Source organism: Oncorhynchus kisutch, linkage group LG20 (genome assembly GCF_002021735.2).
Source record: "Oncorhynchus kisutch isolate 150728-3 linkage group LG20, Okis_V2, whole genome shotgun sequence".
Taxonomy (NCBI): domain Eukaryota; kingdom Metazoa; phylum Chordata; class Actinopteri; order Salmoniformes; family Salmonidae; genus Oncorhynchus; species Oncorhynchus kisutch.
This window is the reverse complement of record NC_034193.2, coordinates 51,124,180-51,137,176: the sequence shown is the minus strand read 5'-3', so window position 1 is coordinate 51,137,176 and position 12,997 is coordinate 51,124,180. Positions and strand designations below refer to the sequence as shown.

General features: G+C 42.7%; 1 protein-coding gene across 1 annotated transcript in view; it reads right to left on the bottom strand.

The window, feature by feature from the left end:
- LOC109865841 (kelch-like ECH-associated protein 1B) overlaps positions 1 to 2,632 on the bottom strand; it is a 520,109-nt gene extending 517,477 nt beyond the window's left edge. Inside the window, exon 1 of the mRNA XM_031799324.1 lies at positions 2,474 to 2,632. The gene's annotated coding sequence lies outside the window, so the exon portion shown is untranslated. The remainder of the gene's footprint in view (positions 1 to 2,473) is intronic.
- Between the last annotated feature and the right edge of the window lie 10,365 nt (positions 2,633 to 12,997).

Sequence of the window (12,997 nt, the reverse complement as noted above, 5' to 3'; positions counted from 1 at the left end):
CCATCATGAGGTTTGCTACAGACTAGCCTATGATATGAAAGTTTACAACGTAGGGAGCACAAGTCGAGAGAAAAATTTGAGTAATCAAGGTTACAGGCATTGACACATTCAATACCGCCTTGCACTCTCTGCCTGCATCTAGCTGATTTAGGGTGTAAACATTACTCCAACAGTTGCAAATGAGTTTCTATCATAACCACTACACACAGCTTACATCTGTCATCATATAGCAAACATCATACTCATAAACAACATAGCTACTAGAACTAACGCATATTAATCGCTACAAATCATGCAGTACAGTCAGCAAGCAGTCTAGAAGTTACACCTGCCGGCTCCAGTGGCAATAAATTAATCAAACCAAAAGCTTACCTTGACTTGGAAAAACATTCCCAGTCTTGGATAGCCATAGCCTGCTAGCTAACATGGCATCCCTCTCTGTTTGAGCTGTGTGTTTGAGTAGGCTAAACTATCTAGCTGCATTCGCTAACTAAGTAAGTGGAGAAAATATAACAAAATATAGCTAGCTCTCGCTTGCTTATTCATTTTTTAAGAAATGAATTTGTTCAAAACTGTTCAACTATTGTCTTTCTCTTTCAGTCAACTACTCCCCACATTTTATGCACTGCAGTGTTAGCTAGCTGTAGCTTATGCTTCCAGTATCAGATTAATTATCTGATCCTTTCATTTGGTGGACAACATGTCAGTTCATGCTTCAAGATCTGTGATCGGATGACGTCCTCCAACCTGAAGTTGTTACTGTGTAAGTCTATGGAAGGGGGTGAGAACCATGAGTCTCCTAGGTTTTGTATTGAAGTCAATGTACCCAGAGGAGGACGGAAACTAGCTGTCCTCCGGTTACACCATGGCGCTACTCTACAGAGTGCTTTTGATGCTACTGTAGACCTTCATTGCAAAACGGTGTGTTTTAATCCATTTTCGTGACTATATTTAGTGTTATCTAAAAAGGTTACCTTTAATGTTTCGCTATTTTTTATTAAATTCACTCCTCTGAGGAGCCTCCACTAACTGTCACATGTTGAGTGTACCCATGCTTAGGTTTAAGATAGGAAGGTTAAGACAATGGAGTCACAATAATGCAAAGGGTCTACCGCTCTGAATCAACCACGGGACCAGCTCAAGCATAGTAGCTACGCTGTTTAGGCAGAACGCAAGCGGTCTGAAGCAGATCATAAGGTTGGTGAAAACTTGCAATTGAAGCTAATGCACGACAACAACAAAACACATCTAGCCAGCTAGTTAACGTGTAGCTTGAAGATTACAATGTTAAGACAACGGGGTTCTAATATCCCAAATCTCTTTGCAATTCATGGGACCAGCTTATTAAATTATAAACTGCCCTCGTAGTCAATATACGTCTATAGGCTACACACTTCTGGGCAGATCACCCTGGATGGAAGATATCCATATGACTGGGATTTACACTACATCTATCCCTCAACAGGCCTACAGTCCCCGGCCTAAAGTGGTCACTTTCTCCGCGCCAAATACGATAACGTTACTTCGCAGAGAACGACTATAGGTTTCAATTTGATGTACGACATGAGAGATACGCACATGCAACAAAGTAGACTACAAAATATCTGGATTGTCTGGGGAAATCTGTATTGTTGCTTAATCGGAGTTACACTAGTAACTCGATCCCATAACTTTCTCGCGCTTCTTAAATAATTAATTTAGACAGACATTGCACATTTGGATAGATATTGACAATAGACGAACGACAAAAACCGATCGACTACCGGTAGCCTAACCTTTCCTAAACTATCTGAAACAATGCCCACCTGTATTAAGAACGAAGGCTTATTTCAAACAAGATTGATAGGGGACTGGCAATGCGCCTTAGCCAGTGACTCATCTTATCGTGGACTGTAACTGACTGTGATGAGGGAGCAAATTACGGAACTGCGTGTACCAAAACATGACCCAGAAGTCAAGAGTCCCTTATGTAAACGGACATAAAGAAAGTGCTTACCGCGCAATTATATAGCACCATATGATTTTTTGCTACAGATTTCAGACAAAGGGATGGCGATTTCCCAACAAATAGGCTACAGTGATACATTTAGCTTGCTTGGTGAGTCACACTTGTAACAGTTATAGCTAAACACATCGAAGTGTTGGCATGCACGGACGTTAATACTTCACTACTCGTTCACAACAAATATGACCATTAGGCAACCAGTCTATGTACTATTAGGCTATAGCAACAAAACACCACGGCTATTAAAAGCAAACGCTGTGAAAAACATTGTCAGACAATCAAAATTAGCTTCGCTGTCAGTAACTGCCTGGCATTATTGGTGTCGACTCGATTCGTGGGAAAAAAAGGTTGCCGATTGGAATCGGAAACATCATTCATGAACATTAACATTCTCGCGACAAAATCACTAATATTATATATCTTCAAAATCAATCGTGATCGGCTTTATTAATAGTAAAATAGACTCACATAGCTGAATAGTTCCATCGCTGTCTGTGCGCCACATAGGAACGGGGGAAAGCTGTAACTCACCATGACTAAGCATTGTACGAAACTGATTCTCGCTGCCAAAATAAGAGTGGGCCTCAATACGAGTCTGCTGGCCTCCATAGACATGCATGAGCGGTGAACCGCGAGCGGAGGGAGGGGACTTTTACGGAAGAGGAGTTCTTTAGAATAAAGGAAGCGGGACTAGTTCAGCATCGATCTAAACGCGCTTCTGACAATCAAATATTGACACAATTAGCCCAATTTTCTCAAAATATATATTAGAAAGCCGTATTCGACGAAATTGTACAATCTGTTAAATAAACGTGTGTGCACTCACCAGAAATAAGGAATAAAGCTTTGAATGAAGTGCTGGCTATGCACTTTTCAATAAAGCTGAGTTACAAGTTCACACAGAAACAAAGCACAGGGAAAACGGAATGAATCATAACAATAAGCTACAGTAGATTGAATGAATGGAGCTATCTTTTACACTGACAATGCATATTTTTCTTTGAATGAATGACGTCATTCTGAAATAGACAGCTGTTCAGTTGAATAGGCCTATATGAAAATATAAATTTTGTTACATTCAACAACCCCATAATAACATTATGATATGGCTCACCTGATATAGCTCACTTCATATTCCCATGAATTTGAACCTTTGGGTACATTTTCCATTCAATATCACGATATGATTATTGTACAACTGGACACGTAATATATACTGCTTGTTCCAGGTGCGGAAGGTGCTGACACACCAATACATATTGTTCTCCCCTGGGAGGTGTTCTGCCTAGAGAAAATACGTAATTCCAGCAAGTACTGTACATTCCAGAACAGAGCCACAAGGTGGCACTAAAAGCTTAGTTTGTTATGCTGGGCACACAATACACTTACCCCATTTCCTTGTCACAAATATTTTATTCCTCGAATCCACAACCCCAGGACGTGGGTGCTCGCATTACACGATAATTTCCTAGTTGATCCTGCCTGGTGTTCTACAGAGTGAATTGGCGGTTGTTATTGTCTAATTGCGTCGTAGCACATGCACATACTACAGTTGCAGACAATGAAAGATCAGCTAGGGAAATCAGATTTCCAACATTTTGATGCCATATTTACAATTATATAAAATACACTACATTACCAAAGTATGTGAACACCGTGACACTTGCTTGTCAAACATCTCATTCCAAAATCATTGGCATTAATATGGAGTTGGTCCCCCCTTTACTGCTATAACTGGCTTCACCCTTCAGGGAAGGCTTTCCTCTAGATGTTGGAACGTTGCTGCGGGACTTGCTTCCATTCAGCAATAAGAGCATTAGGGAGGTCGAGCGATTAGGCCTGGCTTGCAGTCAACGTTCTAATCCATCAATAAGGTGTTCGATGGGATTGAGGTCAGGGCTCTGTAAAGGCCAGTCAAGTTCTTCCACACCGATCTCGACAAACCCTTTCTGTATGGCCCTCTCTTTGCACAGGGGCATTGTCAGGCTGAAACAGGAAAGGGCCTTCCTCAAACTGTTGCCACAAAATTGGAAGCACAGAATAGTCTAGAATGTCTTTGTATGCTGTAGCGTTAACATTTCCCTTCACTGGAACTAAGGGGCCTAGCTTGAACTTTGAAAAACAGCCCCAGACCATTATTCTTCCTCCACCAAAATGTACAGTTGGCACTATGCAATCGGGCAGGTAGCGTTCTCCTGGCATCTACGAAACCCAGATTCATCTGTCGGACTCAGATGGTGAAGCGTGATTCATCACTCCAGAGAGCGCGTTTCCACTGCTCCAGAGTCCAATGGCGGCTTTTGACTGGTACTGTATATCTAGCCTTTCGCTACACTCGCATTAACATCTGCTAACCATGTGTATGTGACAAATAAAATTTGATTTGATTTGATTTGATAAATAGGAAGAGAAGTTTAGGCCTGGCTCCAGAGAGAGCTATGCTACGTGGCATGCTACGACACCAATGCATTTCTTTATGTCAGATGGCTATTGCATCTGCTAATCAGATATAGACATACAGAAGGAGGCTAATTCTTACATTTTTTTAATTATAATATTTTGTATAAAGATAAGCACAATATTGTTAGATTATAGGAGTAACTCTAGTAGGCCTGAAACATTCTTCCTCACCTCAAGTTCAACTGTCGGTGTCAGTTGAAGCGCCTTTATATCACACTGCCTTTATAGCATAGGCTTGCAGTGGCTAAAGCTTAATAATAGCCACTCCAAACCTTCACAAACATTTCTAAACTTTATTAGGGAAATGTCAAAAGTAAGTCAAGCCATTGTTTATAGGGGAAATACAAGCAGGCTGTTGTACTGCGGCAAACACAGCATTATAGTTGGAACTTAATTTGGCCAAAGAAAATGGCTCAAATAATAACAATGACATACAATAATAATAATGATAATCGAACAAATTATTATAAATAATGTAACTTCCAAAATATCATCCTACCTGAATAGGGAGTTGCGCAGTAGCCTGTATTACTCCCATCTTAGTCCACCCCAATATTAAAACTTATATTAAATTCCCCTTGTTGGCTTTTCACTATAGGTATACTCTTTTCCCTCTAACTTTTGTTTTACTTCAATGAAAAATGCCTCCATCTTGACAATCAACAGTAGGCTGAGGCCAAGGCTCCTCTGCTGCTCTCTCTCCTCAGCAGCAGGCGCACCTGCGAGCAAGGCGTGAGAGAATGGTGCTGAAGCGCACATTTGGGGGTGTAGGCTATGATAGACAGCCTCTGCTGGACAATTTTGGCCTGCTACAATTTTATTGATCTGCTTACAAAAAAAACTGGAGCATTTTCCCATCAGAGTTGTGTTTCCACCGAATTGACTTGTTGCAGATGAAAGTCTGTGTGTAAATACGCAATGCACAATAAAAATCCCTTTTGAGGTTCAATTCCCATGTACTGAATGCAAATACAAGTTAAATGGGTTTCCATTGCATTTTCAACTCCAGGCATACTGATGGTTTTGTCTAGCCAACAACTGGCAACAGCCTATTCATATTCAAGCTGGCAGTCTCTATGGGGGTGCTACAGGGTTCAATTCTCGGGCTGACTCTTTTCTCTGTATATATCAATGATGTTGCTCTTGGATTCCCTGATCCACCTCTACGCAGACGACACCATTCTATATACTTCCGGCCCGTCCTTGGACACTGTGCTATCTAACCTCCAAATGAGCTTCAATGCCATACAACACTCCTTCCGTGGCCTCCAACTGCTCTTAAACGCTAGTAAAACCAAATGCATGCTTTTCAACCGATCGCTGCCTGCACCCGCATGCCCGACTAGCATCACCACCCTGGATGGTTCCGACCTTGAATATGTGGACACCTATAAGTACCTAGGTGTCTGGCTAGACTGTAAACTCTCCTTCCAGACTCATATCAAACATCTCCAATCGAAAATCAAATCAAGAGTCGGCTTTCTATTCCGCAACAAAGCCTCCTTCACTCACGCCGCCAAACTTACCCTAGTAAAACTGACTATCCTACCGATCCTCGACTTCGGCGATGTCATCTACAAAATTGCTTCCAACACTCTACTCAGCAAACTGGATGCAGTTTATCACAGTGCCATCCGTTTTGTCACTAAAGCACCTTATACCACCCACCACTGCGACTTGTATGCTCTAGTCGGCTGGCCCTCGCTACATATTCGTCGCCAGACCCACTGGCTCCAGGTCATCTACAAGTCCATGCTAGGTAAAGCTCCGCCTTATCTCAGTTCACTGGTCACGATGGCAACACCCATCCGTAGCACGCGCTCCAGCAGGTGTATCTCACTGATCATCCCTAAAGCCAACACCTCATTTGGCCGCCTTTTGTTCCAGTACTCTGCTGCCTGTGACTGGAACGAATTGCAAAAATCGCTGAAGTTGGAGACTTTTACCTCCCTCACCAACTTCAAACATCTGCTATCTGAGCAGCTAACCGATCGCTGCAGCTGTACATAGTCTATTGGTAAATAGCCACCCATTTTCACCTACCTCATCCCCATACTGTTTTTATTTATTTACTTTTCTTCTCTTTTGCACACCAATATCTCTACCTGTACATGACCATCTGATCATTTATCACTCCAGTGTTCATCTGCAAAATTGTGGTCAGGTAGGCTGTTTGGAGCGTTTATCCGACCCGATTAAAAAACGAAACAATTATGTCCATCCCACTTCTAAAAACAAAATTGCGCCCCTGGATCTGATAGATGCAGCTCTGCCTTACCACTGAGCTAATGTACAGCTAGGGACAGTTCCTTAAACTCAACAATAAAGTGGGCTATCCCCAAAGTTGAGCGTTTATGCTCCCTCACCCTGAACCTATAAACCCGGTGCCTTCTCAGGATCATCTGGGCCAGAGCTTCAACTTCAGCACACTATGAGCGGGTCGACCTCCTCTGGGTTGTCTTAGACCAGAGACACCCCTCTTACGACACCTACCAATGCACTCAGGCTCCTTTATTCCAGCCACTCGAGTTCCCGATAGACTAATTAACCAGATGTTAAAAATCCTAAATGAATCAAGTCTATTTCAGACCCCTAGAGTAAAACGACATGCACTTGTATGACTCTTTGATGACACAGGGTTTCAGAACAATAAAGCAAGTTTATTCAAAATTCCGGAAACAGGCATAAAAATACCAAATTAATATCACCAATCAATGACAAGCGAAAATTAATCTTGGATTAAATTGATAGATGCCTCCAGCGTCTAAACCCTTATTGGAGTGCCAATACATTGTCTTTTACAATGTCTTTTTGTCTTTTATTATGAGAAGCACAGTGTTTAATAACAAGAAAAACGTGTTCTTACCGTGTACAACTTATAAACATCTTTTTGTCTCCCCCTCAGGATGATCAGTCCCTCAGTTGGTGTCTAAACAACTCTTAACACTTCTATCAATTAGGTAACCTAAACCTCAACATCTATCTTCTATCAATTAGGTAACCTAAACCTCAACATCTATCTTCTATCAATTAGGTAACCTAAACCTCAACATCTATCTTCTATCAATTAGGTAACCTAAACCTCAACATCTATCTTCTATCAATTAGGTAACCTAAACCTCAACATCTATCTTCTATCAATTAGGTAACCTAAACCTCAACATCTATCTTCTATCAATTAGGTAACCTAAACCTCAACATCTATCTTCAACTAAAAAGCTACAGAAAACATCTTCTTCCAGCCGGCAACAGGTTCTTCTAGCAAGCTCAAAGAGAGTCGTACCTCTCCCTAAAATCCTGCCTCTTTTATACCATACTCCTCATCTTCTGCTAGCTCATCGTGGCTAACACCTGCCCCGATGACACGTTCAGTGGTTGACACCTAATGTGGCCATTTCTCAAAAGGTGCCTTTTCAGCACCCACTAGCCCCCACCTTATCCTCACCGAGGCAAGAGGTGCGCCTCCACAGGATGCCCCCCCCCCCACCCCCCTGCCTCCCCTGGCTGCTCTGACCTGGGGGTTTCCACCCTTAATATACTTCATTAACATTACCTTTTAAAACATTCTTTTTTTAAACATGAACCTTTCTTATTCTCTTCTAACTTCACTCAATTCTAATCCTACTCCAATCTAATTTATTACTCCAGTTATATCTTGAACACCCAACATTTTAAATATCATTTATAACATTTAATCATTATCATATTTTATCAAACCGTGTCCTCCAAGCCTCTTCAACATAATCCAAATGTGCTGTACATTGAAACAAATTATTAACCAGTTTACTACATTACCTTTATCGCCTTTAATAATTTTTCAACCTTTAACATTCAATTGTTGACATTCAAACTTTAATGTTCAACATTCAATAATAATCTTAATAAATATCTGTACAAATTTTTTCTCCTTCTTCTTCTTCTTCTTTAGAGTCCATGTCCATTTTCTTTAAATATTCCTTATTTTTTATGCTCCGTGCGTGGGTGCAAGTGAAACTTCTTCACGAGTGTATGTGTGTTAGTGGGGCCTTCCTAGCCATGCTCTCTGTCACTAAAATGTCAAAGAAAAGCCTGCTATTCTTCACAATACATTGAAGCGTTAGGTTCTAGGTGTGCAAGGAATAGCTCGGATTCGTGAGGAGGCAGAGCATGTGTTAAACTTTCCTGAATAACTGGGCCTGCCGGGAGCATATGGCCACATTATTATAGGATGACTTGGGAGAATGATGATCTGCAGCAGACAGCGCATTCAATATCAGAAGTACAAAATAAAGCCAGACTGGCCTGCTACTGTGCCTTTCTAGACCTTATAAACTATTGAGAGTAGAACCACAACTGATTCAAATCAAATGAAACATTCAAATCACAGAGTAGACTAGAATGTTGTACTCACTTGAAAACAATAATGCAATTATTCATTGTGTTATAGGCGAGTCTACACTCTTAGAGAAAAGGGGTTCCAAAAGGGTTCTTTGGCTGTCCCCATAGGACAACCCTTTTTGGTTTCAGGTAGAACCATTTTGGGTTCTATGTTGAACCCTCTGTGGAAAGGGTTCTAAACAATCCACTATTCTCACTATGAATGGTGGATAGAGGGCAGGATAGAGCGTGAGACTGGTAGACTATACTTAGCTGTGGTATAGTAAAAGTTAGCACATGGAAAAGCCTATGCATAAGGGAAGTACCAAAACACCTTGATAGAGGGGAGGTGCATGCAAGCAGATTAGGACATTTGGATGGAAGAAATCATGTAGTAAAACCTGCAAAAGAGCGAATGTAAACAAGGAAGAAAACACACTACCCTCCCCCGGCCCCAAAAAAACAAAACACAATCCTCCCCAAAGCAAAACAAAAGTTTGACAACCCACCCCTATTTTCGATCACCCCTCCCCCCAGTAAATTGCGATCTGTCCCTAACATCCAATTATCTCATATCTCCATTCTCCAATTACCTGGGGCCTTTAGGAACAGGATCTATGAGGGGAAAAAAACATGTCTTAGACATTAATTGTACATCAATGCTGTTGATCATTCAGAGACAGAACATCTTAACTGTAGAAGTTTGTGAGTGCTTTTGGTGACAAGCCGAATTTCTTCAGCCTCCTGAGGTTGAAGAGGCGCTGCTGCGCCTTCCTCACGATGCTGTCTGTGTGAGTGGACCAATTCAGTTTGTCTGTGATGTGTATGCCGAGGAACTTAAAACTTGCTACCCTCTCCACTACTGTTCCATCGATGTGGATGGGGGGGTGTTCCCTCTGCTGTTTCCTGAAGTCCACAATCATCTCCTTAGTTTTGTTGACGTTGAGTGTGAGGTTATTTTCCTGACACCACACTCCGAGGGCCCTCACCTCCTCCCTGTAGGCCGTCTCGTCGTTGTTGGTAATCAAGCCTACCACTGTTGTGTCGTCCGCAAACTTGATGATTGAGTTGGAGGCGTGCGTGGCCACGCAGTCGTGGGTGAACAGGGAGTACAGGAGAGGGCTCAGAACGCACCCTTGTGGGGCCCCAGTGTTGAGGATCAGCGGGGAGGAGATGTTGTTGCCTACCCTCACCACCTGGGGGCGGCCCGTCAGGAAGTCCAGTACCCAGTTGCACAGGGCGGGGTCGAGACCCAGGGTCTCGAGCTTGATGACGAGCTTGGAGGGTACTATGGTGTTGAATGCCGAGCTGTAGTCGATGAACAGCATTCTCACATAGGTATTCCTCTTGTCCAGATGGGTTAGGGCAGTGTGCAGTGTGGTTGAGATTGCATCGTCTGTGGACCTATTTGGGCGGTAAGCAAATTGGAGTGGGTCAAGGGTGTCAGGTAGGGTGGAGGTGATATGGTCCTTGACTAGTCTCTCAAAGCACTTCATGATGACGGATGTGAGTGCTACGGGGCGGTAGTCGTTTAGCTCAGTTACCTTAGCTTTCTTGGGAACAGGAACAATGGTGGCCCTCTTGAAGCATGTGGGAACAGCAGACTGGTATAGGGATTGGTTGAATATGTCCGTAAACACACCGGCCAGCTGGTCTGCGCATGCTCTGAGGGCGCGGCTGGGGATGCCGTCTGGGCCTGCAGCCTTGCGAGGGTTAACACGTTTAAATGTCTTACTCACTTCGGCTGCAGTGAAGGAGAGACCGCATGTTTTCGTTGCAGGCCGTGTCAGTGGCACTGTATTGTCCTCAAAGCGGGCAAAAAAGTTGTTTAGTCTGCCTGGGAGCAAGACATCCTGGTCCGTGACTGGGCTGGGTTTCTTCCTGTAGTCCGTGATTGACTGTAGACCCTGCCACATGCCTCTTGTGTCTGAGCCGTTGAATTGAGATTCTACTTTGTCTCTGTACTGGCGCTTAGCTTGTTTGATAGCCTTGCGGAGGGAATAGCTGCGCTGTTTGTATTCAGTCATGTTACCAGACACCTTGCCCTGATTAAAAGCAGTGGTTCGCGCCTTCAGTTCCACACGAATGCTGCCATCAATCCACGGTTTCTGGTTGGGGCACTCACAAACTTCTACAGATGCACAATCGAGAGCATCCTGGCGGGCTGTATCACCGCCTGGTATGGCAACTGCACCGCCCTCAACCGTAAGGCTCTCCAGAGGGTAGTGAGGTCTGCACAACGCATCACCGGGGGCAAACTACCTGCCCTCCAGGACACCTACACCACCCGATGCTACAGGAAGGCCATAAAGATCATCAAGGACATCAACCACCCGAGCCACTGCCTGTTCACCCCGCTGTCATCCAGAAGGCGAGGTCAGTACAGGTGCATCAAAGCTGGGACCGAGAGACTGAAAAACAGCTTCTATCTCAAGGCCATCAGACTGTTAAACAGCCACCACTAACATTGAGTGGCTACTGCCAACACACTGTCAATGCCACTGACTCTACTCCAGCCACTTTAATCATGGGAATTGATGGGAAATGATGTAAATATATCACTAGCCACTTTAAACAATGCTACCTTATATAATGTTACTTACCCTACATTATTCATCTCATATGCATACGTAGATACTGTACTCTATATCATCGACTGCATCCTTATGTAATACATGTATCACTAGCCACTTTAACTATGCCACTTGGTTTACATACTCATCTCATATGTATATACTGTACTCGATATCATCTACCGTATCTTGCCTATGCTGCTCTGTACCATCACTCATTCATATATCCTTATGTACATATTCTTTATCCCCTTACACTGTGTATAAGACAGTAGTTTTTTTGGGAATTGTTAGTTAGATCACTTGTTCGTTATTACTGCATTGTCGGAACTAGAAGCACAAGCATTTCGCTACACTCGCATTAACATCTGCTAACCATGTGTATGTGACAAATAAATTTGATTTGATTTGATTTGATTAACTGGCAATAACCACCACAGAGCTAAGGTGATTGAAACCACTCTTTGCAGAGAAGGTATTTAAAGGCCCAGTGCAGTCAAAAACATGATTTCCCTGTGTTATATATAATTAAACAATATTAGGTTGAATAATACTCTGAAGTTGTAAAAATGATGATAATGCCCTTTTAGTGTAAAAGCTGTTTGAAAAGTCTGTTTTGGTGGGATGGAGTTTTTTCCTGCCAGGCGGTAAATGAGTTAATAAACCATTAAGAAAGACTTCCAAACCTCTCTGCCAATAGCAGCTAGGTTTCAGTTTTCCCCTCCCCACTCAGACCACTCCTAGACAGTCCTACCAAAATTCTTGCTAGAGAATTTGCTCTTTGCTAAGAAGCTATTTTTGTTTCTGTAAAGATCATTTGAATTGAAAACAATCACAGTATTGTTACCCAGAAATGATTTGATATTGAGATAAAAACGGCTGCATTGGACCTTTAATAAACGTAATATTGCAGCAGAGACCATATTGAAACTCATTCATGTCCAAATTACAAATGTCAATGTCTATGCTTGAAGGAAAATGAATGTTCACACTTCATTATTGATGAACAATACACCTTCATACCAATAACATCACATTGAGCCTTAGGAGACAATTCTGAAATCAGCTTTAATTTGTGTGACACTAGCAACTCATCTGTGTGAATTCAGTCTATCCATGGCCCATTCTGCCATTCCACTGCAGGAAGGAAAGGTAGCCCAGGGCCAGTGTTTGGGTATTCCTGAGACAGATTCATGGGAGTCTCTACCTCGCCATCTACCCTGGGTACAACTTGCTCCTTTGTTGTGCATAAGAGACCTTAGAACAGCTGCGGGGAATCGATTTGACAGTCCTGCAGCACAGGGGTCAGTGCCCCAGGAAGGAGGCTAACATTAGGGTTCACCGACCTTTGACATCTTTCAGAACATGGTCATGTTCATGGAGGTAGTGGCAAAGTGTGGTGCTAACAAGTGTGGAAACCTATAGGCCTACGGTATATACGCTACCAACGTTTGCTGTTGGTCTTCTATGTGGTCATTGTATCGTGGAAAACCTGTATGTCAGATTATGTGTTTGATCTATGTATCCAAGTTCGTAGATCAACTCACAGATTACCACCGCACAATACTTCTCTCATGTTTTAAGAGCCATAGTAACAACTGGA